This window comes from Oncorhynchus kisutch, linkage group LG27 (assembly GCF_002021735.2).
Source record: "Oncorhynchus kisutch isolate 150728-3 linkage group LG27, Okis_V2, whole genome shotgun sequence".
Classification (NCBI taxonomy): domain Eukaryota; kingdom Metazoa; phylum Chordata; class Actinopteri; order Salmoniformes; family Salmonidae; genus Oncorhynchus; species Oncorhynchus kisutch.
The window spans coordinates 10,632,851-10,656,616 of record NC_034200.2 but is presented as its reverse complement, the minus strand read 5'-3'; the positions used below and the strand labels follow the sequence as shown (position 1 = coordinate 10,656,616).

Sequence of the window (23,766 nt, the reverse complement as noted above, 5' to 3'; positions counted from 1 at the left end):
CACTTTCTCTTCTCCAGCGTGCATGGTACGGTTCGTCAAGGGAAGACGGAAGAGATTTTAGAAACAATTTTATATTTCAGTGTTAATCCAGTGAAAAGATGGATCTTGCACAGACGACTCAGGAGAATGCGGGACAGATGGTGAAAGACGAGTTAGCAGAGAAATGCCAGAAGCTTTTCCAGGCTTTCTTAGAAGAGTGAGTGACATTATGTTATTGTTCTTCTTGGAATCTAACGTTAGCTGACTGGTAGATCTTTAGTTAGCTAGATAATAGCTATTGGATATCTAGCAAAACATTAACATAGAGAGACAACAATGTTATGTCTAGATTAAACATATATATTTATTAGTACCAGTCAAAAGTTTGGACCTACTCATTCAAGGGTTTCTCTTTATATTCCACATTATAGAATAATAGTGATGACATCACAACTTTTAAATAACCCATATGGACTCATGTAGTAACCAAAAAAGTGTTAAACAAATCAAAATATATTCTCTCAACCAGCTTCATGAGGTAGACACCTGGAATGCTTTTCGAACAGTCTTAAAGGAGTTCCCACATACTCTGAGCACTTGTTGGCTGTTTTTCCTTCACTCTGGGGTCCAACGGAACCCAATCCATCTCAATTGGGTTGAGGTTGGGTGATTGTGGAGGCCAGGTCATCTGATGCAGCACTCCATCACACTCCTTGGTGAAATAGCCCTTACACAGCCTGGAGGTGTGTTTTGGGGCAATGTTCTGCTGGAGAAAAAAAATGATAGTCCCACTAAGCACAATCCAGATGGGATGGCATATCGCAGCAGAATGCTGTGGTAGCCAAGCTGGTTAAGTGTGCCTTGAATTCTAAATAAATCACAGACAGTGTCACCAGCAAAGCACTCCCACACCATTACACCTCCTCCTCCATGCTTCACGGTGGGAACCACAAATGCGGAGATCATCCATTCACCTACTCTGCGTCTTACAAAGACACTGCCTTTGGGACCAAAAATCTCAAATTTAGACTCATCAGACCAAAGGACAGATTTCCACTGGTCTAATGTCCATTGCTCATGTTTCTTGGCCCAAGAAAGTCTCTTCTTCTTACTGCTGTCCTTTTAGTAGTGGTTTCTTTGCTGCAATACAAACATAAAAGGCCTGATTCATACAGTCTGCTCTGAACAGTTGATGTTCAGATATGTCTGTTACTTGAACTCTGTGAAACATTTATTTGGCCTGCAATCTGAGGTGCAGGTAATTGCTGATTTCTGAAGCTGGTAACTCTAATGAACTTATCCTCTGCAGCAGAGGTAAACTCTGGGTCTTTCTGTGGCGGTCCTCATGAGAGCCAGTTTCATCATAGCGCTTGATGGTTTTTGCGACTGCGCTTGAAGAAACTTTCAAAGTTCTTGAAATGTTCTGTATTGACTGACCTTCATGTCTTAAAGTATTGATGGACTGTCGTTTCTCTTTGCTTATTTGAGTTGTTCTTGCCATAATTTTGATTTGGTCTTTTACCAAGTAGGGCTATCTGTATACCCCCCCTACCTTGTCACAATACAACTGATTGTCTCAATCGCATTAAGGAAAGAAATTCCACAAATGTACTTTTAACAAGGCACACCTGTTAATTGAAAAGCATTCCAGGTGACTACCTCGTGAGAAAATGCCAAGAGTGTGCAAAGCTGTCATCAAGGCAAAAAGGGTGGCTACTTTGAATGAATCTCAAATATAAATATTTTGATTTGTTTAACACTTTTTTGGTTACTACATGACTCCATATGTGTTATTTCATAGTTTTGATGTCTTCACTATTATTATACAATGCAGAAAATAGTTAAAAAAATAAACAAAAACACCAAAACTGTGTGTGTGTGGGTGTTTTTTTTAAGTAACTCAGTCCGGCTTTAAACATATTCTTAAAAGTTGTAGCAGTAGAAAGTAGATTGGATTCAATTTCGAAATTCACACCATCATTAAGTTTGCCAATGACACAACAGTGGTAGGCCTGATCACCGACAACGACGAGACAGCCTATAGGGAGGAGGTCAGAGACCTGGCCGTGTGGTGCCAGGACAACAACCTCTCCCTCAACGTGATCACGACAAAGGTGATGATTGTGGACTACAGGAAAAGGATGACCAAACACGCCTCCATTCTCATCGACGGGGCTGTAGTGGAGCAGGTTGAGAGCTTCAAGTTCCTTGGCGTCCACATCACCAGCAAACTAACATGGTCCAAGCACACCAAAACAGTCCTGAAGAGGGCATGACATAGCCTATTCCCCCTCAGGGGACTGAAAAGATTTGGCATGGGTCCCCAGATTCTTAAAAGTTTCTACAGCTGCACCATCGAGAGCATCCTGACTGATTGCATCACTGCCTGACTCCAGCCACCCTAGTCATAGACTGTTCTCTCTGCTACCGCACGGCAAGCTGTACCAGAGCGCCAAGTCTAGCTCCAAGAGGCTTCTAAACAGCTTCTACCCCCAAGCCATAAAACTCCTGAACATCTAATCAAATGACTACCCAGACTATTTGCATTGCCCCTCTCTTTTTACGCTGCTGCTACTCTCTGTTTATTATCTATGCATAGTCACTTTAATAACTCAACCTACATATTACCTCAATTACCTCGACTAACCTGTACCCCCGCACATTGACTCTGTACCGGTACCTCCCTGTATATAACCTCGCTATTGTTATTTTACTGCTGTTCTTTAATTATTTGTAACTTTTTTTTCTTATTTTTAATTATATTTTGTGTTCATTTTTTCTTAACTGCATTGTTTGTTAAGGGCTTGTAAGGAAGCATTTCACTGTAACCTGTTGTATTTGGCGCGTGTGACAAATACAATTTGATTTGAATTAGGTAGTGCATCGTCAGTTCCTCTTGTCATGTTAGTCATGTTATACCTAAGACAGCTATTTATAACTTGTCAGAAATGCCCAAATCAACTAGCCCATGTCAGTTAACGTTTTTTCATTTAGGTTTTTAGCCCATAGATATTGTTGTAATTTATTTTGTCACTCATATCACGAGTACACATTAGACATGGCAAAATGTATAGAATTGCAAGATTAGCTTTAAAACTGCTAAATTCTCTCCACCAACAAGAGGGGTGTGAACAGCTTGTGCCATGAACAGTGCTTATTCCCATAGAAATAGATGTGGGGCTTGGGCGGGAGAAATAGATGTGGGGCTTGGGCGGGAGAAATAGATGTGGGGCTTGGGCGGGAGAAATAGATGTGGGGCTTGGGCGGGAGAAATAGATGTGGGGCTTGGGCGGGAGAAATAGATGTGGGGCTTGGGCGGGAGAAATAGATGTGGGGCTTGGGCGGGAGAAATAGATGTGGGGCTTGGGCGGGAGAAATAGATGTGGGGCTTGGGCGGGAGAAATAGATGTGGGGCTTGGGTGGGAGAAATAGATGTGGGGCTTGGGTGGGAGAAATAGATGTGGGGCTTGGGTGGGAGAAATAGATGTGGGGCTTGGGTGGGGCGCGCGGGATGTTCCCCAGTGCTGGAAGTGCCACACCCCCCCCCCTTTTTCTTTTTTAAATCGCATCTTAAAACGTTTTTGGAACTGTTAAAACCTAGCAAGCTAGCTAGCTAACAAGCACATTGAAGTTGGTTAAGATGTGCACACAGTCGGTATAGCCTCATACAGTTCTCTGCTGCCAATGACTGGAGCGAACTACAAAAATCTCTGAAACTGGAAACACTTATCTCCCTCACTAGCTTTAAGCACCAGCTGTCAGAGCAGCTCACAGATTACTGCACCTGTACATAGCCCATCTATAATTTAGCCCAAACAACTACCTCTTCACCTACTGTATTTATTTATTTTGCTCCTTTGCACCCCATTATTTCTATTTCTACTTTGCACATTCTTCCATTGCAAATCTACCATTCCAGGGTTTTACTTGCTATATTGTATTTACTTTGCCACCATGGCCTTTTTTTTGCCTTTACCTCCCTTCTCACCTCATTTGCTCACATCGTATATAGACTTATTTTTCTACTGTATTATTGACTGTATGTTTGTTTTACTCCATGTGTAACTCTGTGTTGTTGTATGTGTCAAACTGCTTTGCTTTATCTTGGCCAGGTCACAGTTGTAAATGAGAACAAGTTCTCAACTTGCCTACCTGGTTAAATAAAGGTGTTCTCAACTTGCCTACCTGGTTAAATAAAGGTGTTCTCAACTTGCCTACCTGGTTAAATAAAGGTGAAATAAATCAAAAATATGAGTCTTCTAATAGCTTTATACATTAGGTATACATGAAAATGGGATGCATACGAGTAATACAACTGTGTGTGTGTGTGTGTGTGTGTGTGTGTGTGTGTGTGTGTGTGTGTGTGTGTGTGTGTGTGTGTGTGTGTGTGTGTGTGTGTGTGTGTGTGTGTGTGTGTGTGTGTGTGTGTGTGTGTGTGTGTGTGTGTGTGTGTGTACCAGACATCAGACGGTGAGGTGAAGTATGTCCGTGATGCTGAGGAGCTGATCAGGCCTGAGAGAAACACTCTGTTGGTCTCCTTCACTGATCTGGAAGGATTTAACCAGGAACTGGCGACCACCATCCAGGAGGAGTTCTACAGGTAGTTACAGATCTAGGACCAGAAGAAGAGGCGAGACACTATTTAAAATTAAAATAAAAAAAATCACCATTTATTACAAATCCATTTAAAAACGGTGTGACATTTATGTCACAGGCCTTCATAAGACCTTCCCCAAACTCTGAAGCCCAGTTCAGATGCAACAGCCGAGAGGAGGCGAGTCTTTTTTATGCAGTTTTAGAACAAAGTTTGCTTGATCAGAACGGTCTAGTTTTAGAATGTTTCGTGTCACGAGTTCCCGTGTAGGAGGGAGACAGGGTTATGAGAACGAGGGCCTTCGCGGTCTTAAAGCCCTGGGAGTCAGAGAGCTGTCCTACAGACTGGCCTTCCTCGCCTGCCATGTGGCTCCTACCAACCCCAGGGTACGACACCCTCACTCAAACCTTCGAGACACACACACACACACCTACACTACCTCAGGCTACAAACTAGTGGACATATCACGCATGCATGTACGACATTTGTTTGAAGGGAGTTGTAATCGTGTAGTTCGGAGGGAAGGAGCTGCGTGATGAGGATCAGACGGCAGAGAGCATCAAGAACCAGATGTCAGTTCAGGAGTGGGAGAAGGTGTTTGAGATGAGCCAAGACAAGAACCTCTACCACAACCTCGGCACCAGCCTCTTCCCCACCATACACGGTCAGCACTACACTCTCACCGGAACAAACACAGCCTTTGCATGGGGTATTTCCTAGCCGCCGTGCTTCTACACCTGCATTGCTTGCTGTTTGGGGTTTGAGGCTGGGTTTCTGTACAGCACTTTGAGATATCAGCTGATGTAAGAAGGGCTATATAAATACATTTGATAGTCTGTGTGTGTGTGTAATAAATGTATAACGTGTGTGTGTGTGTGTAGGTAATGACGAGGTGAAGCGTGGCATCCTGCTGATGTTGTTCAGGGGGGTGTTCCCAAAACCACCATGGAGGGAACATCTCTCAGAGGAGATGTGAACGTCTGCATCGTAGGAGACCCCTCGACCGCCAAGAGCCAGTTCCTCAAGTAAGACCCTTAGACCCTACACACTACACACTCCCCTATGTCACAAATCCCTCCACCCTATAGCGTACACAACCGCATACCTGCCCACTCCACCCCTATTCATTTGCACTTGCACACTACACCCCTATTCATTTGCACTTGCCCACTACACCCCTATTCATTTGCACTTGCACACTACACCCCTATTCATTTGCACAATGCATGTCTAACCCTCACACAAAACCACCTCCACATCTCCCTATACCCACCAGTGGCGATGTTGGCATGTAGATCTCAAAACAAAGCCACCGCACAACACAACGCTAAACAATAGCTTAATTGCACTATAACGGCGAGAAGTGGTGCCCACAAATGTGTTTAGGGCCGACATAAAGTCTGTCCCCGACAGCAGAGCTTTCTTTTCAGCACAGACCTTGTCTGGCAGGGAAACGGTTCATTCAGCCTCGTTTACTGCCTTTAAAAAACAACATGGCTGACTATGTCCCTGGCCAATGACATCGTTCATGCAGCAGCATGGAAGACGTTATAAGACTCACCTTGTTGTGCGCGGCGGCGGTCCTTCGTTGGCAAATGTTGTCATCAAAAAGATGTACAATTCCCGAGTTGGATGGCTGTTCAAAATGTATTTTCCCAGTCTTGACTTCCCAGTCGCAATGCTTGCGGTTAGCCACTGTCACCGATTCCTTCCAAACCACTCATTGTTGAATTTGCAATTTCCAACTTGTTGTGTAATGTTTATGTCCTAATGTTTATGTCCAACGGCCGATGAACACCGATACGTGTTGTATTTTCTCTTCATTTACTTCTCTTCATATAACAAGGATTAAAAAGGACTTGCCAGTTAGACTTGATTCACGATGAGGACTGCTAGCGAAGAAATAAGTGGAAATAGGATGTTGACACGATCAGTCCAATCAAAGCTACTGTACATTTATGTATTTATATATCGTTTCATTTATTTTTTTGCTAAAAATGTGGGTCGTAAAACCGGTGGGGCTCTGCGCCACCTGCCCTGAATGGCGGGTCGCCACTGATACCCGCTGTCCCACCTCTCTCAGGCATGTGGAGGAGTTCAGTCCCAGGGCTGTGTATACCAGTAGGAAGGCCAGCAATGCAGCAGGTCTAACAGCAGCCGTGGTTCGAGACGAGGAGTCACACGAGTTCGTCATCGAGCGCGGAGCTCTCATGCTCGCTGACAACGTGAGTGTGTGTGTGAGCTGAGGATGCTGTGTGTGTGTGTGTTTGCATTTCTGTCTGTGTTTTGTGCTTAAAGTGGGATGGGCTTCTCTTTGTCCACAGGGTGTGTGTTGTATCGATGAGTTTGACAAGATGGAGACCAGAGACCAAGTGGCCATCCATGAGGCCATGGAGCAACAGACCATCTCCATCACTAAAGCTGGAGTCAAGGTACACACACACAGACACCATCACTAAAGCTGGAGTCAAGGTGCACACACACTCTCTCCCTCTGACCTCCCTCTCCTCCAGGCCACTCTGAATGACCGTACGTCCATCCTGCTAACCCGGTCGGTGGTCGCTACGACCGCAGCAAGAGTCTGAAACAGAACGTCAACCTGTCCGCTCCCAGCATGAGCCGCTTTGACCTTTTCTTCATCCTGGTGGACGACTGCAATGAGGTGTGTGTGTGTGTGTGTGTGTGTGTAAGAGAGAACATTTGTGTGTGTATGTGAAGAATGGTGTGTGTGTATAATTACTAATGGAAATCTGTGTGTGTAGGTGACAGACTATGCCATAGCCAGGCGTATCGTGGATCTGCACTCTCGCATAGAGAACTCAGTAGACAGACTCTACTCTCTGGATGAGATCAGAAGATACCTGCTCTTCGCCCGACAGTTCAAACCCAAGGTAAGTGCTATGTGTGTGTGTTAAGGATTTTCACACTGAGTATATTTACATGCACTCTAATAATTAGATATTAAGCTGATTTATGGCATTAGTCATGTAAACACCTTACTCTGATTATCATATGATCCATTTTGCATCATCATCATGATGTGGCCGGTGACCGGTCATAATTGAAGTAGGCAATATGCCGCTTTAAAAACACCACGAGTTTTAAGCAATCTTTCGAAATGTTGGGACATGTAAACACCTTAATAGGAGATCCAGCTGGACCTGCGCGTGTGCTAGTGTGTGTTGGCGTGAGCTAGTGTGTGCTGGCGTGTGCTAGTGTGTGCTAGTGTGTGTTGCGGTGTGCTAGTGTGTGCTAGCGTGTGCTAGCGTGTGCTAGTGTGTGCTAGTGTGTGTTGGCGTGTGCTAGTGTGTGCTAGTGTGTGTTGCGGTGTGCTAGCGTGTGCTAGCGTGTGTTGGCGTGTGCTAGTGTGTGCTAGTGTGTGCTGGCGTGTGCTAGTGTGTGCTAGTGTGTGTTGCGGTGTGTTAGTGTGTGCTAGCGTGTGCTAGCGTGTGCTAGTGTGTGCTAGTGTGTGCTAGTGTGTGCTAGCGTGTGCTAGTGTGTGCTAGCGTGTGCTGGCATGGGCTAGCGCATACTGGCGTGTGCTAGCGTGTGTTGGCGTTTGCTGGCGTGTGCTAGCGTGTGCCGGCGTGTGCTGGCGTGTGCTAGCGTGTGCTGGCGTGTGCTAGCGTGTGCTAGCTCGAGATTCTCATTCGCGACAGTGAAGTGAGTTCGCAAAATGTCGGGGGGCGTGGCCAAGTCGGCCTGGCGAATCACGGTGCGGCAGCTGGAGAGCATGATCCGCCTCTCTGAGGGCATGGCCCGCATGCACTGCTGCGACGAGGTTAGAGGTCACACAACCTATACCCAACGTACCAAGAACTTAGGCGCACAACGCTCTCAAAACCTGCGTTTTGTTGTTTGGTCCTGAAGGATTGATCAAGTTTGCTCTGTCGGTTTGTCATAGATTGCGTGCTAAGAAAGTGTGTAGGGTGTTCTGTCCTAAAGTGTGTGTTATTTGTTGTTCCCGGCAGGTCCAGCCTAAGCACGTGGAGGAGGCATTCCGCCTGCTGAATAAGTCCATCGTCAGAGTGGAGACACCTGACGTCAATCTGGAACAGGACCAGGAGATGGAGGAGGAGGAGGGAGAGAACGGTACACAACCACTAGTACTACTGCCGCTTTACTCCAGATATTTCCATGTACTGAAACCTCTCCGTCTCTCTGCAGGTCGTGACGTTCCCAACGGAGTGAATGGCGTAAACGGCCTGGTTAACGAGCACGCTGATAGTATGAACGGCCACACCGACGGAACTAACCGCGGCACCAACGGAGTCGACGGACTCACCGACGTTGTGAGCGGCCACTCTGACAGCGGCCCCAAGCCGCCGCTGCGTCTGACCTTCCCAGAGTACCGCCGCATCTCCAACCTGCTGGTGCTGCATCTCCGCAGGGCCAAGGAGGGTAAGGCACCCGAAACGCACACATTCTACATGTGGACAGTGTGTTACGCAGTGGTTAACTGTTTGCCTGTGTGCGCAGCCGAGGAGGAAGAGGAGTTGAAGAAGAGTGCCGTAATCAACTGGTATCTGAAGGAGATGGAGTCAGAGATTGACTCGGAAGAGGAACTGATCCACAAGAAGAGCCTGATAGAGAAAGTCCTGCACAGACTAGTGCACTACGTGAGAACACACGAACACACCCATTGCAGCGTTGAGTCTGAGTAATAACACCTTTACAAACCTTAATGTCCAACAGACATCTTTACTATTACTGTTTTTCTTCTCTTCTCTCCATCTCTAGGATCATATCCTGATAGAGCTGTCTCGGGGAGGGTTGAAAGGGTCAGAGGCGGAGGCACAGGAAGAGGTTCTGGTCGTCAACCCCAACTACACTCTGGAGGACTAGACTCATCCCCTCCAACTCCCTCCCGAGCACTTTCCCCCTCCTTCTCAATCGCCTCTCTAGAACTTTTACGTTGGACTCCAATTCAAGACTCTGTGAAGTAGTTTTTTGTTGAATGTTGGTCAGCGTAATTACATTCTCAACATTTGTCATGTTTTAACTGTATTGCTGCTTTATAGAGTTTTTAAACGACTCTACCTTGTTTTAAGCCTTTTATTTGTATTGTTGTAGCCAGGTGAATAATGTAAATATGTTGCTCTGATTTCTCCAGAGCGTTTACTGGCGTATGGCTGTTTGTGGGTCTCCTCAGTTAACATGATGTTAATCCTGACTAGCATGGTTTTACCTCCCATGTTAAATGTATGTGTGAAAGAATACACACAAATTAAAGTCTACCCTTTTGATGCATATGTTTTGTATAAAACGAAACAAAAAATGAAATAACTGTTGTAGCATGTGGAAATATGCTTCCCAGAAAAACTAAGAAGAAAAATCACATGTTTGATATTGTTTATGGCCTCCTTGTCGCCAGTGATGTTTCGGGGAACACTAATGCAATATACTTCAAAATGACTAAAACCAAAACAAAACTGTAGAAATTATAATGGGCCTATATTCATGCAGTTTCTTGACTGTCCAGCTCACTAATAATCACCGAAATGAAAGCAAGACAGTCGGGTAGAATTGAAAAATCCTAAAAGGATGAATAGAGGACTCTTTAGCAAATTTTTACAGCGAGGAAATATGACACATTTTCAGTATGGCCATCTGGAGCTCTTTGAAGACAGAATGCGGCCCCAAGTTCCAAATGAATTTGACACCCCTACAGTAAACATTTAGCAAATGTTATTAACCTGGGTGGAGTGGGATCACATTTATACCTAGTTGGAGTTGATATGATTGTAATGAATGAGTATAGCCAAAGATAATGATTTATAACGCATCTTCTGATAATATACTAATCCAAATGACACTGGCTGGCATATCTATCGGTGAATCGTCCGCTAGGTGGCAGCAGAGTGCCGTAGAACGCATGAATGACGATTTGCGCATGCCCAAGCCGACTCCACTTTTACATAACAAGATGGCGGCGCCCTGTAGGAAGCTTGCGAGGTCGGTGATGTTTAAAGGTATGTTTACTCTGAACAGCTTAAAACCACCTTTATTTCGACATGACTCATAAACAGAGGGAGTCAGCAGTTTTTAGGGGCAAAGCTGTTCATCTCCTTGTCTGGTGGTTTGAAAACAACACCACGAAGCTATGAACGATTTGAGAGACAAGGAAAGAAGGGCCTTCTACGCCGTCAAAAAGGAACATTAAATTCGACATCCCAATTAGGATGTGGCAAAAAATACTTCAGTCAGTTATAGAACCGATTGCCCTCTACCTGAGGTCAGGGCATAGAGATCTTATACAATTACTTGAGGGGATATATACCGATTGCCCTCCACCTGAGGTCTGGGCATAGAGAGCCTATACAATTACTAGAGGAGATATCATAAACCTTAACATTTCCGTAATGGGGCCAAAATGGTAGCTATCTTGGTCAGGGAGAAAATCAAAACCAGTCTTAAATATTGTTATATAATTATAAATACAGTTTACATGGGTTCTATACCAATTGTCTGTATAGCTTTAAAATGCTGTATATGTGAACAGACCATAAATGTCTCGGATGTGATTTTCTTGGAAAGCTGTGAGTGCTATTTTATGATACAATATCAGTACTTGGTGCATGTACAACTTGTCCAAGTCCTATCATCAACTGATTTCAGCCAGTGGATTGGCTGCATTGTTTGAATGGAATGTTGGCATATTGGCAGTTAATTAGAAAAAAATATAGAATGGAATCATTCCTCAAACTGTCTGGCTAGCTAGTTAATATCTTATCACAGCACTGACAAATCATGGTTTACCAACATGGCTGACCTTTTGACCATCATAAGAAGGTTCATGTCCTTTCTAGCATTCAAATTCCTAATTATATGGGTATGGGGTCCTCTCACCAACCAAGAATTCACAAAATGGGACAAACACCAAATTGAGACTCTGCATGCAGAATTCTGCAAAAACATCCTCTGTGTGCAATGTAAAACACCAAATAATGCGTAACAAATCCATAACAAAGCCATCGCATACAGAGAGATTAACCTAAAGAAGAGACCCCTCGGCAAGCTGGTCCTGGGGCTCTGTTCACCAACACAAGCAGACCCTACAGAGCCCCAGGACAGCAACACCATTAGACCCAACCAAATCGTGAGAAAACAAAAAGATAATTACTTGACACATTGGAAAGAGCAAACTAAAAAAACAAAGCCAACTGGAATGCTATTTGGCCCTAAACAGAGAGTACACAGTGGCAGAATACCTGACCACTGTGACTGACCCAAAATGAAGGAAGACTTTGACTATGTACGGACTTAGTGAGCTTAGCTTTGCTATTGAGAGTTCACCGTATGCAGACCGAGAGAGAAGACAGGCATATGTGCCCACTGCCCACAAAATTTGGTTGAAACTGAGCTGCACTTCCTAACCTCCTGCCAAATGTATGACCATATTAGAGATGCATATTTCCCTCAGATTACACAGACCCACAAAGAATCGACAGTTACTAACCTCGATTTCAATTCCGACTCGGCTGTTCCCTTGTTCATTCCATTGTTTCATGGGCTACAAAACGCTGCAGGCGTAAATGCAGCAGACGAGTCGGCATCCTTCTAAAACTGAGACGGAAGAGAATATCAACCGGCACTTCCCTATGTTCTATTGGCAAATGTCTAGTCACTCGAGAATAAGATATGAAACTCTCGAACGAAACTCATCCCTCAGAGACTTGAAAAGCTGCAATATTATATGCCTTGCAAGAGATGTGGCTGGACTTTATTGGTCACATACACATATTTACCATGTGTAGCGAAATGCTTGTGTTCCTAGCTCCAACAGTGCAGTAGTATGTATGTTGAACTCGGTGGTTTCTCCGTGCAGTGGCACAATTGGACGAAGGCGGCCTCGGGCAAGTCCAAGGGGGAGGGGTGTGCCTCTTCATAAACAACAACTTGTGCGCTGTTTCCATTGTGAAAGAAATGTCGAGCTTTTGCTCACCTGATATAGTATACTGCATGGTAAGCAGCAGGCTTTTATCTGCCAAGAGAGTTCTCATCTGTAATTATCACGGCTGTCTACATCCCTCCGCAAGCCAACACAACTTTTGGCATTTAACGAACTGCCTGGGGTCATTAACAAACAAGAAACCGCTCACCCAGAGGCAGCATTTCTTGCAGGTGGAGACATTAACGCGGGGAGGACTTAAAACCTTTCGACATCACTTTTAGCAACACGGCTCCTGCGCCACGAGAGGCGCTAAAACTCTAGAACACTTTTATTCTACCCACAGAAATGCATACAAGGTCCTCCCTTCGGCAAATTTGATCACAACTCTATTATCCTGCTTTTATTTATTTATTTGAACCCAATTCTTCTCCCCAGTTTCGTGATATCCAATTGCGATCTTGTCTCATTGCTTCAACTCTCCAACGGGCTCGGGAGAGCCGAAGGTCGAGTCATGCGTCCTCCGATACATGACCTGCCAAAAGTACGCTTCTTAACCCGGAAGCCAGACGCACCAATGTGTCGTAGGAAACACTTTTCAACTGACGACCGAAGTCAGCCTGCAGGCGCCCGGCCTGCCACAAGGAGTTGCTAGATCGCGATGAGTTGTTACACAGCCTGGGATCGAGATGAAGCAGACGCAAGGATACAAGACTGTTTTGCTAGTACAGACTGGGATATGTTCCGGGTTCACCCGATAGCATTGAGGAGTTTACTACATCAGTCACAGGCTACATCAATAAGTGCATAGATGACGTCATCCCCACAGTGACTATACGAACGTATCCAAACCGAAAACCATGGATTACAGGCAATATCCCCGCCTGGCTAAAGGCTAGAGCTACCGCTTACAAGGAACAGGACACGGACGCATACAAGAAAGCCCGTTACGACCTCTGACGAGACATCAAACATGCAAAAGGACAATATAGGAGGAAGTTGGAATCCTATTACACCGGCTCCGACACTCGTCGTATGTGGCAGGGCTTGCAGACGACAACGGATTACAAAGGGAAACCTAACCATCAGATGCCCAGTGATGCAGTACTCCCAAATGAGCTAAATACTTGTTATGCTCGCTTCGAGGAATACAACACTGAGTCTTGTGTGAAAGCCCCTGTTGTTCCGGATGACTGTGTGATCTCGCTCTTTGTGACTGATGTGAGTAAAACTATTTAGCAGTTTAACACTCGCAAGGCTGCCGGACCTGACGAAATACCAGGGCGCGTTCTCAAAGCAAGTGCAGACCAGCTGGCAAGTGTCTTCACTGACATTTTCAATCTCTCCTTGTTCCAGTCTGTAATCCCATAATGTTTCAAGCTGACCACCATTGTCCCTGTTCCCAAGAACTCCAAGGTAACCTGCCTAAATAACTATCGCCCTGTAGCACTGTAATTAATTAACAATTGCACTTCACACTGCCCTCTCCCACCTGGGTAAGAAGGGAAATAACTATGTGAGAATGCTGTTCATAGGGCGGCAGCGTAGCCTAGTGGTTAGAGCATTGGACTAGTAACCGGAAGGTTGCGAGTTCAAACCCCCGAGCTGACAAGGTACAAATCTGTCGTTCTGCCCCTGAACAGGCAGTTAACCCACTGTTCCCAGGCCGTCATTGAAAATAAGAATGTGTTCTTAACTGACTTGCCTGGTTAAATAAAGGTAAAATAAAAATTAAAAAAATAGACTACAGCTCAGCGTTCACCGCCGTACTCCCCTCAAAGCTCATCACCAAGTTGGGGACCATGGGACTGAACACCTCCTTCTGCAACTAGATCCTGGACTTTCTGACGGGCTGGCCCCAGGTGGTGAGGGTAGGCAACAACACCTCCACCACGCTGACCCTCAACATGGGGGCTCCTCTGGGGTTTGTGCTTAGTCCCCTCCTGTACTCTCTGTTCACCCTTTGACTGCGTGGCCACGCACAATTCCAACACCATCATCAAGTTTGCTGACAACACGACAGTGGTAGGCCTGATCACCAACGGAGATGAGGCAGCCTACAGGGAGGTGGTCAGAGACTTAGCATTGTGGTGCCAGGACAAGAACCTCTCCCTCAATGTCAGTAAGACCAGGAAGCTGATTGTAGACTACAGGAAAGAGGGGCGAGCACGCCCCCTATCCACATTGACAGGGCTGTAGTGGAGCGGGTCGAGAGCTTCAAGTTCCTTGGCATCCACATCACTAAGGACTTAACAGTGCACAACAGTGTATCTTCCCCCAGCAAGAGACTGAAAAGATTTGCCATGGGCCCTCGAATCCTGAAAAGGTCCTACAGCTGCACCATTGAGAGCATCTTGATTGGCTCCATCACCTCTTAGTATGGCAAATGCACCGCAAATTGCTACAGAAGGTAGTGCGGACAGCCCTGTACATCACTGGGTCGAGCTCCCTGCCATGCAAGACCACTATATCAGGAGGTGTCAGAGGAAGGCCCGAAGAATTGCCAACGACTCCAGCCACCCTAAACATAGACTGTTCACTCTGTCACCTTTCGTTAAACAGTATAGAAGCATCGTCTCTCGAACCAACAGGTTCCGAGACAGCTTGGGGGAAAAAGCTATAAGACTGCTAAATATTCATAAGACTGCTAAAAATTCATGAATGCTAAGTAGATAATTATTGGTTAACCCAGACTATCTTGCACTGACTCTATGCACGCTCACAAGACTGTCAGTGAGCTCCAAAACTATTGGGACAATGACAAATGTTGTTTTGTCACTGTTTCAGCACTTTGAATAGTCATTGCGTGCTATGAATATGGGACCAAATACTAAACTTTTCACTACTTTAATACACATAAATGAATTTGTCCCAATAATTTTGGTCCCCTAAATGTGGGGGCTGGCTATGTACAAAAAGTGCTGTAATTTCTAAACGGTTCACCCAATATGGATGAAAAGACATTGTCTCACTTTTTTTGAAAGTGTCATACTCATCGTCAACATCTCTTAACCCACAGATCCTGAGGCAGCTGACTCCGAAGGCTATAATTATTTGACCTGACCAATACTCTCACTGTTTTAGGTTTGTGTCAGATTCCAGGCCGGTCATTATGGACACAGAGGTGCCCGGTCAAGTTACAGGCTCTGAGGTGCATTCCTCCCCGGTGTCTCACCCGACTCTACCAGCCACTGACCACCACCAGGTCGACACTGATCAGCACCAAAACAGAACAGCCGAGAAGCACCGATCAGCAGAAAACGTCAGACACGCAGAAAGAGCAAAAGAAAGAGACTGAGGAGGAAGAGGAGCAGGGACCAGCGTACATCCCCACGAGAAAGGCCAAGAACCCCATGATGAAGATCGGATATGCCTGGTGAGAGACTCTCTGTTCTCTAACGTGGTTTATCATCAGATTTCTGTTGTAGAGAAACAGCTGACAATTTAATATTGTATTCAGGTGAATAACCCCCTTGGTAAGTTCCCATTCTCTCCCCCTCTCTTTCCCCTCTCTATAGGATGATAGGTCTCCCTGCAGGAATAATAGGGTTCATCCTGACCAAGAGAGAAGTGGATAAGAACCGCCTGAAGCAGCTGAGGATTCGCCAGCGGATGAACCGGTCCAATGAAGGAGAATACGAGGGCAGTCGCTACCGCAACCACAGACTGGACTGATCCCAACTACATTGAGAAGATGTGTGTGTGTGTGCATGCTTGAGTGAATGTGTGTGTGTGTGTTCACTGCCTCTTCTGCCGTTGGACTGACGAAGCCTTAAAAAGAGACTGATGTATATGGATTGGAAACAGTTGTTGAGAGACACCCGTACTACTTTGCTCGGTATTCGCACCTACAAGAATGTATATGAATCGACTGTGAACAAGTCCATGATGATCACACAAGACTGTCCGCGTGGATCAGTATAGGATCCAGAGTTCTTCCTATGTCATGACCTTTGTCGGGAGAAACGCTGGCCATGTCACTCTGCTACGTTCAACAGGCATTTTCTTTCCTGATTTTTCAAAACATGCATCAGTAAGTACACCCTGCGAACATATGTGTTCCCATATGATTTCTCTCAACAGTCAATCGTTTTACATCAATAGTCTAAAACGTCCATTCTTCTCATGTGGTCGAATAGAAGCTTGTCTTTTAATGCTTTGTGGTGTGAATTTGGGCCTTTTCTCAGTGTTCTGCTATGTCATCGAATGTTCTGTTCTGAGGGTTCTAAACACATTTGTGCCTCGAACTGTATGTTCAAGCCAGTACATGACAATTAGGCTAAACATTTCACAATGCTATAATAGGTACCCTGTATGTGGTATCATGTACATCAGAAACAGACATTGCATTTACATAAAAATGAATTTACATCTGTAAGATGGCACCACGAAGACGAGACCACTACCTAACGGCTTATCAAAATCAGCCCAGAGCTTTCGCTCATGATTACCTTGTCGTTACCAATGTTTAAATCATAGAAAAGCATCAGACATGCAGAGTAAAAAGAAATACAAAAATACCAGCGGATAATTTATCCAGAGTGGGTGGAGGAGGTGAGGCCAGACAGGGTAGCCATCTGCTCTTACTCCTGTGCAGCACTGATGAGCTTAAATTCATGTGTCTCAGAGCAGACGGGGTGTATTGTATGAAGTTTTGCAGTGTTTGTATAGGGTGAAACAGATGGGGATATTTGTGATGTTCCTCTGGGTACCAGCTCATGTGGGAGTAGAGGGAATGAGGAAGTGGATATTATTGCCAATCAGGCTCGTAAACATCCTGATGTTGAGCTGGAATTGTCTATTGGTAAAGCGAAAGCTAAATGGATGAATAAGAACAGTGGTTAAAAGTAAGTGGCAATAGTTGTGGAACAGGGAGAGTAAGGGAAGACACCTGTATAAGAGTTGTGGAACAGGGAGAGTAAGGGAAGACACCTGTATAAGAGTTGTGGAACAGGGAGAGTAAGGGAAGACACCTGTATAAGAGTTCTATTTCAGTGCCAGAAATATGTGAAAGGGAGCGATTGCCATTAGATTTGAGGAGTAACAGAGGGGTATAAGAGCCTTCATTGTCTCTGGTCCACACTCCAGTCCAGTTGGTGCCGGTAATGCACATTAAAGTTGGTTGCCGGCCGCCATATGAAATCCACAGAAGAAGTAAAAATAAAAACCTGTCTCTACTTTGACGTTTCCTCTTTATCCGTGTCTCAGAGCATGATTGATATCAAGGGTGTATAAGACCCTTTTCCCAGTACAAGACACAGATGTGCGCGACTCTTGGCAGCGGTAAGAAAGCAGTTGCCATTTGCGCCCATTTCAACATAGCCTAGATTTACGTTATTACTTCTAAACAAAATAACTTTTTGGGGTTTCTCATACGCTTACAATAATGTTTTGATTCTTGCTTGAACAGTCGCTGAGATTCTATTTGGTTGTGATCTTTGCCAATTAACTTTTGAATGCAGCAGTTGTTAGCTAGAATGCTAAAGCTCATTGATATAGGCTGTAGCAAAAGCTAGCCAAAGAGCCATTTTACTGGTGGAACTGTTGAAGTATAGTGCAGTTGATTTGCGATGATGAAATAAACATCATATTAAGCAGGACATTTATATGAGGCTTAAAATCCAATTGTAATCCAAAAGTAGTTTGAAATATACTCATAAGCAAAATGTAAATAGAGGCTTTTTTTTTTTACACTGCAGGGTTGCCCCTAGCAGACACACTTTTTTTTCGGAAAGTACCTCACTATTCCCAGCTCATTGTTTCCAGGGGAGTCATCTGTGGGCTGCACCGATGAGCTTCAGCAGCCACAGGAATGTCTGGGCTGCATTCCAGACGCATCATAAACCCTCAAATTAAATGGACACTTCTGATGACGTGTCATACACGTTTACACTTGCAGGGCGAGGGAGGAAGGAATTCATTTTAAATGGACCTTTCCCGGAAATTCGTCACTCGTTCGTCCCACTACGATTGTGTTTTCGGCCCTCCTGAAAGACGCTAACCAAATTCCCATATCGATCAATGTGATACAATCCTTTTCCAAAGCGTCTGGTCTATATCTTAACATTAAGAAATGTGAACTCATGGCTGTCAAAGATTGTGTGACACCTTCATATTATGGTATTCCAGTAAAAGAAGAACTTACATATTTAGGCATAACCATTACAAAGGATCAGAAGTCTAGAGGCTTACTAAATTTTAACCCTCTTATTAAAAAAACCCAGAAGAAACTAAATCAATGGCTACAGAGGGACTTATCTTTAAAAGGTAGAGTCCTGATAACCAAGGCTGAAGGTATCTCTAGACTAACATATGGTGCTCTATCTTTATATCTTGACCGTAAAATAAGCAAGGAGATAGACCAGATGCTTTTCAACTTTCTTTGGAGAAACCGTACCCATTACATTAGGAAAACTGTTGTAATGAACACTTATGAGAATGGTGGACTGAATTTTCTGGATTTTACTACTTTAAATAATACTTTCAAGATCATTTGGATAAAACAATTCCTAAGAAGACCCACTTCTATCTGGAATTTTATTCCTCATCATGTCTTCTCTACTTTTGGTGGCCTTAACTTCATGTTGTTTTGCAATTATAATATTGACAAAGTTCCAGTGAAACTTTCTGCTTTTCATCGGCAGGTTTTCTTGTCATGGTCCTTAATTTATAAACACAATTTTTCTCCACACAGATATTATATATGGAATAATCGGGATATATTGTATAAAAATACCTCTCTGTTTTTAGAATATTGGTTCAGAAATAATATCCTATTGGTGAGCCAACTGGTAAATGCAGAGGGTTTTTTACTCAGTTATAAAGAATTCTTATCACTTTACAAGGTCCCTGTAACACCTAAAGATTTTGCAATTGTTTTAGATGCCATTCCCTCAGGTGTTGCTATGTTATTCAGGAACATGTCAAGACCTGACCCTCAGAGCCTACCTTCTATTGACCCTGTTGACTCATCAGTAGGAAAGATTTGTTTCTCTTTTGGTCCATTCAACAACAGAGCGATACGATCCTTGTTTCAGCAGGATGTTGTATCTATACCTTATGTCATGCCTTATTGGAATGGATTTATTGATAATATCTGTTGGAAAAAAGTTTGGATGTTGCCACAAACATACCTACTTGTTAACAAAATTAAGGAAATTTCCTTTAAAATTATTCATAAATATTATCCTGCCAACCACTATATGAAGAAGTTTAAGGAAAACATCAACTCAAATTGCTCCTTTTGTAATGACCACCCAGAAACAGTTGTGCATCTTTTTTGGCATTGTATGCATGTAAGAAAACTGTGGCAAGACATCAGTAGGTTTATAATTGAACACATTTATGAAGATTTTACACTATTGTGGAGAGATGTACTGTTTGGATTCTTTACATACAATAGAAATAAGCGGAATCATTTTTATGTAATTAATTTCATTATTCTTTTGGCCAAATTTCATATACACAAATGTAAATTTACAAACAGAAAACCACATTTTCGTACCCTACAAAAAGAAATTGAACTGTATTTTAAGACGGTTAAATGCTCTACTAACAAAAAAGCTGTTAGAATTGTAAGTATATGCATGTCCCTTAAGGTCCTTGTGTAATTGTAATGTGATATTGTACCCCCTAGCTCGATTGTCCATTGTTTGTAATCTATGTATGCTTGTGTTCCCTCATGTGCTTTATGTATTGATTTGTTGTTAATAAAAAATAAAAAATAAAAAAAAAAGTTTTCGGCCCTCCTCCATGCTTGGCCCTCCTTTTCCTGTGCTCATTATATTCACTATAGAGGGCACTTTATTTTGGGGTCATGGGTCACATGTATATAGGTAACCAGGAAGGGTTAGCACAGGTGAGAGGTTCATATCATATCACAGATACAGCTTATTGAATGCTTCTCTCTGCACCTTTTGAATAGGAATGTGTGTTTAGGAGCTATTTCTATTTTATATGTGCGATATATGGGAACTTTACCCGAAAAGAGTAACGTTTGGAAAGCTGATTCTTGGCGACGCGTTACGGACGGCTTTCTCTTGTGACAGTGACTTTTTAATGGGAATCGCCATTACAATTAGCAGTAATATAGAAATAACGACAGTAAAACTGCTATTATAAACGGGGTGGTTCGAGCCCTGAATGCTGATTGGCTGTGGTATGAGACCGTATACCACGGGTATGACAACATGTATTTTTACTGCTCTAATTACGTTGGTAACCAGTTTATAATGGCAATAAGGCACCTCTGGCACTGCAGGATTTGAGTCCTTGGCGGCGTAGTGTGTTACTGATGGTAGGCTTTGTTACTTTGGTCCCAGCTCTCTGCAGGTCATTCACTAGGTCCCCCCGTGTGGTTCTGGGATTTTTGCTCACCGTTCTTGTGATCATTTTGACCCCACGGGGTGAGATCTTGCGTGGAGCCCCAGATCGAGGGAGATTATCAGTGGTCTTGTATGTCTTCCATTTCCTAATAAGTGCTCCCACAGTTGATTTCTTCAAACCAAGCTGCTTGCCTATTGCAGATTCAGTCTTCCCAGCCTGGTGCAGGTCTACAATTTTGTTTCTGGTGTCCTTTGACAGCTCTTTGGTCTTGGCCATAGTGGAGTTTGGAGTGTGACTGTTTGAGGTTGTGGACAGGTGTCTTTTATACTGATAACAAGTTCAAACAGGTGCCATTAATGCAGATTACGAGTGGAGGACAGAGGACAGAGGAGCCTCTTAAAGAAGAAGTTACAGGTCTGTGAGAGCCAGAAATCTTGCTTGTTTGTAGGTGACCAAATACTTATTTTCCACCATCATTTGCAAATAAATTCATTAAAAATCCTACAATGTGATTTTCAGGATTTTTTTTTTCTCATTTTGTCTGTCATAGTTGAAGTGTACCTATGATGAAAATTACAGGCCTCTCATCTTTTTAAGTGGGAGAACTTGCACAATTGGTGGTTGACTAAATACTTTTTTGCCCCACTGTATATGGTCAATATACCACAGCTGAGGGCTGTATCCAGGCACTCCGCGTTGCATCGTGCGTACAGTAAGAACAGCCTTTAGCTGTGGTGTATTGGCCATATACAGTACCACACCCCTCGTGCCTTATTGTTTAATTATATCACCTTGTATTTGTGTGTGCTTGCTTGTTGTGCTGTCTCACCTTTCGTATGAAGGCATGTCGCACTTTCAGACTGTCGAAACGGCCTGCCGCAAACCCCTCCCCAGCGCCTGTGACATCAGCAGAAACCTCATCAGAACACAAGACTGGTGATCAACTACTAAAGTATAACCTTCAGTATCAAGGATTCATATTAATCTGTGCAAAAGAGCTAATTCGGGAATAAGAGAAAGCTCAGAATAAGCCCCAGCCAGGTGAGAGAGGAGGGTTCAGGCTTACCGCACAGTGCACTGGTTGGCATTGTATGAGTAGTGATGCGGAGCATGGGTGGTATTGTGGGCTGGGCGTGATACCCTGGTGTTGGACCACCAAGGTGAGGCTGGCCTGGGTAGGTCCCAATGGGGTACCCTGCAGGCTGACCGGGGTATGGAGGACCATGGGGACCAGAGGGGTAGGGGGCAGAAGGCTGGCCTGGTGGGGGACTTCCATAGGCCGGGAAGCCGTATGCAGGAGGAGGGGGGTAGTCACCACCTTGGGGGCCGTAGAGGTGGGTACCTGAGTCATCAAAAACCCGGGGGGGGGAGTCAGACCGCTGTATACTGTCTGGGAGGAGAACGAGAATTGAGTTTATACAGTTCAACCTTCTCTTGCCGAGGGACCCCCTCCCAGGAAAACCGGTGACCCAGGAACCCCCTCCTAGGAAAACCGGCAACCAAGGGATCCATTCCCAGAAAAACCGGTGACCCAGGACCCCCCTCCCAGGAAAACCGGCTACCCAGGGATCCCCATCATATGTTAGAAAAACTTTATTTTTCACGTCTTGTCTTATCAGGTAAATGATAATGGCAAGGAGAAGTAATCTACATTAGAAAATAATAGATTTGGAAGATTATTTTTTATAATTTGACCTCCGCACATAGTTTGACCTCCGTACTTTGAGAAGCTCCACAGCTCATTAGTGGTGGTGAGTTAAGACAATCAGAAATACTATCAGACATCCCCAAATGGGCACATTTATAGGCCTACATTTGTGCGCAGGCCAGGCACACGAGTCCTACTTCTATATGTGTAATCAGGTGTGCGTCCTTTGACTCTTTAATGCATTAGTTATTTCATCTCCTGTGTGTCAACTGAACTATTAGTGGTTTGGGCAGTAAGATGGAGCAGATGTTATGAAGGAAATGAGATGGAGGGGACTTTACTAGATTATTGAGACATAAATGAGGAATTAGAGTTCATTTTCAGCTGTGTGTGGTCTCAATTGAAATTTTAATAAAGCATTATTTTTTATTGAAGCAAAATGTGCTTTTGTGGTTGTCTTCATTACACTTAATACAGTTGAAGTCAGAAGTTTACATATTTATTTAATTTCACCTTTATTTAACCAGGTAGGCCAGTTGAGAACAAGTTCTCATTTACAACTGTGATCTGGCCAAGATGAAGCAAAGCAGTGTGACACAAACAACACCACAGTTATACATGGAATAAACAAACATACAGTCAATAACACAATAGAAATGTCTATATACAGTGCGTGCAAATGGCGTAAAGAGGCAAGGCAATAAGTAGGCCATAGTAGTGAAGTAATTACAATTTAGCAAGTTAACACTGGAGTGATAGATGTGCAGATGAAATACTGGTGTGCAAAAGAGCAAAAAAAGTAAATAAAACAATATGGGGATGAGGTAGGTAGTTGGATGGGCTATTTACAGATGGGCTGTGTACAGCTGCAGCGATCGGTAAGCTGCTCAGATAGCTGATGCTTAAAGTTGGTGAGGGAGATAAGTCTCCAACTAGAGCGATTTCAAATAAAGACAGAAAAAAACACATTTACACGGGAGAACAACATCTATACTGCTACACCAGCTTTGTTTTAAAAAAAACATACACCTTAGCCAAATAATTTAACTCAGTTTAACAATTCCTGACATTAAATCAGAGTAAATATTCCCTGTCTTAGGTCAGTTAGGATCACCACTTTATTTAAAAAATGTGAAATGTCAGAATAATAGTAGAGAGAATGACTTATTTCAGCTTTTATTTCTTTCAGATTTGATTTCTTTCATCACATTCCCAGTCGGTCAGAAGTTTACATACAACCAATTAGTAATTGGTAGCATTGCCTTTTGTTTAACTTGGGTCAAACGTTTTGGGTAGTCTTCCACAAGCTTCCCACAATAAGTTTGGTGA

The 23,766-nt window shown here is 43.8% G+C and overlaps 1 pseudogene; it reads left to right on the top strand.

Annotated features, from left to right (window-relative positions):
* Window positions 1-12: 12 nt before the first annotated feature.
* On the top strand, window positions 13-9,859 carry LOC109871579 (DNA replication licensing factor MCM6-like; annotated as a pseudogene).
* Window positions 9,860-23,766: the final 13,907 nt, after the last annotated feature.